This window comes from Bidens hawaiensis, unplaced genomic scaffold (genome assembly GCF_021521415.1).
Source record: "Bidens hawaiensis isolate Kalapana, Puna unplaced genomic scaffold, B.hawaiensis_p1.1 tig00013805_1, whole genome shotgun sequence".
Classification (NCBI taxonomy): Eukaryota; Viridiplantae; Streptophyta; class Magnoliopsida; order Asterales; family Asteraceae; genus Bidens; species Bidens hawaiensis.
This window is the reverse complement of record NW_027492179.1, coordinates 483,747-490,753: the sequence shown is the minus strand read 5'-3', so window position 1 is coordinate 490,753 and position 7,007 is coordinate 483,747.

The following is a 7,007-nucleotide window of genomic DNA, read 5'->3' as shown; positions in this document are numbered from 1 at the left end:
AATCCTTGATGTTTGACATTAAACCGTTCGATGACGGATACGTTTCTTTTGCTGGAGATATGAAAAAAAATTTCACTAAACAGGGTAGAGTGTTAAATGGAGTTCTGACGTTTGACGACGTCAATCTGGTGGAACAACTGAAACACAACTTGCGTAGCATCTCTCAAATCTGAACTGAAAGCTTGTCACAATAGAACGGGTCGATACTGATGACAACTATGCAGACCTGTTTACTAAAGCCTTGATCGTGCCAGATTTTTGTTTCTCGTTGAGTCACTTGGCATGATCTCTTTTGTACAAAATTAAGTTTTATTTTTTTGTTTTATTTTTCTTTATTTTTATTTTAAAGTTATTTTAATTTTATTTTTATTTGTTTCTTAAAAGTTTATTTTATCTAAGTTCTTTTTAATTTAGTTTCCTTTTTAATTTAGCTTAATTTTTTTTTTTTTTAATTTTAAGCTTTTATTTTCAAAATTATTTTTTAAGTTTTAAAATTTGAAACGTTTGTTTTATTTTTATTTTGTTTTTAATTTTCATTTCATTTTATTTCATATTTCTTTTATCTTTTTGTATATAAATTGTAAATATTTTCGAATATGTCTCAATTTCAGAGGGAGAAAATGAGTTAACTTTAACTCACCAAAAAGATTTTACCTTTGTTAAGAAAAACAAAAATTAAGTCACTTGACTTTCCAAAGTGAGTTAACTTTAACTCACCAAAAAGATTTTACCGTTGTTAAGAAAAACAAAAATTAAGTCACTTGACTTTCCAAAATATTATATATAATTATTTTATTTTAAGAAAATCTGAAAAAGTCTTAAAAGTATATTCACTCGTTTAGAGGGAGCTCCTGTTTAGAGGGAGTCGGATAATATTAAAATATCAGTAAATTTTGAGAAATTGATCCGACCTTTGGAAAATGATAGAAAATTGTCTTAGGTGAACCCAACACATGAAAAGAGTAGATCAAAAGCCAACAAGATCATCGCTTGATGTGTAGATAGGCTTAACAATTGAGTAAGTATCATAATGATATAAACTTAAAATCTGCCTATACTAGTGGTTACACTCTTATGAAGCGGTTGCCGACTCCAGTTAAGTCATATTTATGAAGACAAAAATCTTGATAGTCAATCATACACGAGCCCGTTAGTGATTGGTCACAATGAAAATTATTTCTTGCTTTAGCTTCAAATATTAAAAATATCAAAAATTATTGAAAAATCAGAAAAACTGCAAAATACTCAAAAAGTATTCAAAAATCAACAACAAAAATGTTGATAATTTTTATCAAACAAAAAGGGGTATATTAGAACCACGTAACGTGGGGGCAAACAAGTAAGTCCTAAACACTTTATATGAAGGCATAAGTCAACAAGGCTAGTAAGTCCATGGTTCAACCTTTGCATATTGTTTGAAAGAAAAGTTTGCAAAAAGTCTATGAAGCTCAAAATGTTTTGATCAATCATTAGGAGGTCAGAGTCAATTCGGGGTGATACTAATGAACACAAAGTATGCCCGAGGTATGATGGAGTATGTAACATGTTGGATTAACAGGGGACCACACAAGTATTGTGCCTAATTATACCTTAACGTATCATGGTGAAATTAAAATACTTGTTAAGTTTAAAGTGGATCAACATATCTACAATCGTGTAACATCCCAAAATTTCGAGTAATAATAATAATGAATATTGACTCGTTATGACAGAAAGTTTACTTGCGTTAATAAATAAGTAGTAAATGGTAAAAGGGAAAGATAAGTAGGCTAATTAAATGGAGCTAATCATGGACCAAAAAGGAAAGATGGGCCTTAGGTCCATGGGCTTAAGGGAGTATAAATACCCCTTAAACCCTAATCCTTTCCATTTTCATCCATAATATTCATCTTATTCTCTCTCTAAGCCTAAAACCCTCACCCATCCTTTCCATTTCGACCGCAAGCAAGAAATAGGAGCCGAGATCAAATCCAAACCTTAAATCGATCATAACAACGTTAGATCTTCAACCATACAAGCTAGACAACGAGTCCAAGATCCTATATCAAGCTAGCCGTAACCGAGAAACATCAAAAGGTATGTTCTCTATGATTAAAGGTTACGTTTTATGATCGGTTAGCCATGAAACTTGACCCTAGAGTAGATTGGATCTAGATATCTTGTAAAAATGCAAACTTGATGATTAAAATGGATGGTATGGACTCATAGGTATAAACGGCTCAAGATGAACCCTAGATCTAGCCTAGAACGTTTTAAATTTATAAAGGTCCAAACTTTATGCCTAAAACGGGATAGATCTTGAAACCATGATAGTAATGGGTGTAATCGGGTAGGAATGATGATGAATGATGATTAAAAGTTCATAATATGAACCATAGAACATGTTACGGGGCTATTAGGAATGAAAAAGGATAGAAGGATGAACTGAGCTGGGGGTTTTCGACCAAGGAGGAGAATCCATGGTCAAACCTCGTGGTTCTCGGTCAACGCGAGAATTCGGTCAGCATGAGTTTTCGGCCTAGTAGAGTTCTCGATCAACCATCGATTTCGGTGTAAGGCCCCGAACCCGGTGACCCTACTTTCGTGTTGGATTTACTCATAAACACAGTTCTAAATATCAGAGTTAATTAAAAACTTTACGCGGAATATAAAACATTCATAAAACATTACATATCAATTCATAATCATGTCTTAAAACATTCCTCTTGTCTTTCAAAATCAAAACATAACTTATAAAACATATCAGATCTTCAGATGCCAGGCTTTAGCCTGATTAACGAATGAAGTGTGGTAAGTTAAGTTAAAACTGACAAGCACAATATATACTATTGAAAAGTAAAGAATATATAATAACCTGCGGGCATCAAGATAGAAGACATAAACGCATCTTTCTTTGAAGTTGCACAATCAACATGGACATAATATCGACATTTATCGCATCTGTAATGCCATAAGTATGGACGATTTTCTGAATTGTAAGGATCAGATCCATTCTCACAAACTCTGCAACGGGGGGAAAACTTAGCCCTTAAGTCAATATAAGGAATGATAGGAAAGGGTAAGTAAATGAGAATGGCTTAAATTCTCATTTGTGGACTGTTGAATAAGTAACTTGGCTGGAAGCAAAGCGCAACTCAAATGGATCCTGAAGCAACATGTGGTACAATGGTAGAAGGTCCCACTATGTTCATCACCACAAGCACTACAACGACATATCATTTGGTCAAAATTACGTTGTAGCTGGTGAGGGTGACTTGGGTGGTCAATCTTCTGTTGAGACATGGTTGCGCAGATTATGTCCATGGTGAATTCGCAGTCTAAACAATCGTACCTGTAGTCCTTTTTTTGCTTACAAATTAAACACATCCGTGTGTAACGTTCCCGGTTCTTCAAATTCAATTTAAGTATGTGGCCGGAATGTAGCGGGTGGTTTTGTTGGGTTTCAGGTAGTTCCGCACAGAATTTGTGTAGAGAGTAGTCGCAATCGTTGCAGGTGTAGTAACATAGATGAAATGAATAGACCTCTTCCTCACACAACTTGCATACACCAAAATGGTCCTTCTCCACCACAATACGATCTTAATCTTTATATTCATCTTCATCTCCATCATTATTATCTTCTTCGTCTGAGTTTTTATCGTCGTGGATAGGCTGCAATTGGACAAGGTGTAGCATATGCTCGTGACTGAAATGCTTAAGCTGTTCCATTGCAACTACATAATATAAAAAAAATACATTCGTTACAAAGCTCACATATCCTCACATAATAATAAGGCTTATTTATAAAAAGAAAAAAGAAACCATATATTGGAGATCAGGCCAAGAACACGAAATTTAATCTCAACCAGGATCTACTCTTTATTTTATCATAATTCTTGGCACTGGCAATCACCCCACACATATCTATAAGTAATACTAATAATGCAGAAAAAAAATCTAAACTTGTATAACAAATTATTTGATGTTCTAGCTTAACCAAAAGACATCAGGTTACTTTACACAGGGCATGTCCTACTTGTAGTCATATGCTCAATTTTTTTAGAAAATCTCTAAACTATAGAGAGATATTCATTAAAAGGTAGTGTTTACATCGATACAATAGGAAAGGAATATATTGTTTCTAACCTTTATATGATGTTTCTAACTTTTCTATGTGTGTGTGTGTATAAAAATAAAGAGGTGTATGTACAATTTGAATTCGAATCGAACTAAACTGAAAATCATGAATTCGTTAGACTCAGATTCAAATTTTAAAAACCGAATTCGAGTATTAGAAATCGACTTATGTTGAGTTTTGAATTTTTCGAATCCGAGTTGAATACTGAACACCCTGTGCTAGAACTAAAAAAGTTTAAAATAATGTAAACATTTTTTCTTATTAGTACTTATATTTCATATTCACATATTTGCTTCCGAGTATTAATCATCTGAATGAATAAAACTCTATAAAATACCTGCAGAGTAGTATTGCAGCAAAGGAGACTTCAGTTCAGCAAAACAGTGTAAAAAGAAGAGAGTGATATGATAGATGGATGTTTAGCGAATGAAGACGAGAACAGAATGCATGAATAAATAGTGGTGATGATCATTAAGAATATTGTTGATTACACGAAAGGAATTTGGGTTGAAAAGAGATACTTGGAGTAATTGAATGGAAAGCAATAACTCATTTTTCTCAACTACAAGTCTCATGCAAATGACTACAAAGTTCAAAAAAGATTAATTGACATTACTTAAAATAATGTATAAAACGCCCGAATTTAAATTAAAACAATAGCGGTTTAACTGTTAATTTAAACTTTAAAATTATAAAATTCGAACAAACTGAATCGACTAACTCAAGTAAATTGAAAATGAAATTTTTTTAATACATTTAAATAAACTTTGAGTACTAAAGTAACTTTATAATCAAAGGGAGTTAACACCACTGATAGATGTTTTAAATAGGCCAATAAGGGGACCGAGTGAACACGTATAAAAGCACATTGATGTTCGCTCATTTAACTTTAAAAGAACACGAACACTTAATTGGATAAATATCTGTGTTCATGTCCGTTCGTTTAAAAAATGAGTGTGTTAGTGTTCGTTTATGTTCATTTATTTAAAATTTAAAATATAAACGAACAGTTCACGAACATAAATGAACATTAAACAAAGATAAAAAATATATATATACGAACATAAGTAAACGAACTTCCCGTCAAACGGTTCACTAAATGTTTGGCTCGTATGCAGGCCTCGTTTTATAAATATGTGGAGTCTTAGTTGTTGGTAAGGAAAAAAAACCTTCATTAAGCTGTGTAGCTTTCCTGGTTCTTTTTCTATAATGTGGCACTTGTTCATTAAGCTGGCACTTGTTCAGGTTAATAAATTACATTAAGTTCCTATTCTACATAACCTAAAATCCAAGAAAATATATATTTAAATATAATTACATTATTGATGACTTGAAAAAAGCATAAAGAAATGAGTTCTCTATGAAGACTCCAACGAGAAAAAGAAAAGAAAAAAGAAAAGGAAAAAATAAAAGAAAAGAATAATATTGGGTTATCTAACCATCGATTAATTATTCGGTTTAGGTAATGTAGTTACGATTTGGTTAATTCGGTTAAAGAAATAAAGAAGACTGATCAGGAAGAATCCAATGTGTTCAATACAATACACACACGCTCGGTTTAGTTAATCGTTATCCCAAGCACTAAAGCCATAACCTAACCACAATTGTTTATTTGTTTGGCCTAGCTTTTATTTTCTAGCTTATGCTTATATTTTAAAGTAGCTTATAGCTTATTTTCTATTATTTAATAAGCTCTTTCTTAGTGTTTGGATTAGCTTATATTCTACAAGTTGATTATACGTCTTAATAAGTTGTTAAATCCATCATTCTTTAATTTGTTTTAGTAATAAGTTGCTTCAATATTATTAATTCATCACCATTTGAAGGCAAATGATAATTTACCCTCTTAAACAAATAATCTTCTTCAAATAAGCTAAAAAACCATCTTCAAATAAGCTTCTCAAAATTAGCTTATATAAGCATAAGCTAAAAAAGCTAAACCAAACACCAAATTAAACTTATTTTATAAAAAAAAAAGCTAAAAAAGCTAGGCCAAACACCCCCTCAGTTATAACTTAACCAAACCATCTATTAACAGCCCAATTCATTTAACTTGGTCACGGCTAATTCGATTATTTGCTCAACATAAACAGAAAACGGTGCCGCTGGTTGCCCGCTTAGCTTGGGGGCGCTACCATTGCGCCATAGATCCTCATATTATTATTGTGCTTCAAACAATCAATATCACATTATTAAGAATGCTTCAAAAACTTGTACACAATGCATTAGTGGTTGTACGTAATGAAGAAATTATTTAAGTATTCTCATTTCTCATCATCATCGTCTAATTTATCCAACGAAACCCTAGAAGTTTTGCAGCAGCTCACAAATTGATTGATATTATTATTAATATTATTTATTATTATTATTATTATTTACAGGTTAGCAGCTCAATTACGCTTTAATTTCGTATTGTTTCATGTTTTTAGGGTTTCTCATATCCGTAAATTGATTCATTATAATTGAGGAGTATTGTAGATCTGTTTATTATTATTATTATTATTATTATTATTATTATTGAAGCATTGATGTTTAATTACTGAACATTGATGCTTGAACTCACATTGAATCATAATTAGGGGTGTAAAGCTCGGCTTGTGAGTCGTTTTTTTTTTCAAACTCGAGTTCAGCTCATTTATTATTTATTTGTTAATTTACTTATATATGTTTTTTTCCTAATTTTTATATTTTTTGAGAAGAATCAGCTCATGCTCGACTCAGTAGTATGAAATTAACACATAGAAGTCTGAATTGGTCAAATTTAAATATACACAAGGCTTGATAAAGCTCGTCGAGCCTAAACGAGCTTTCCATACAAGGCTCGAGCTCGGTCTCTATAAGTAAACAAGCTTTATTGGAGGCTCGGTTCGTTTGCACCCCTATTGTATAC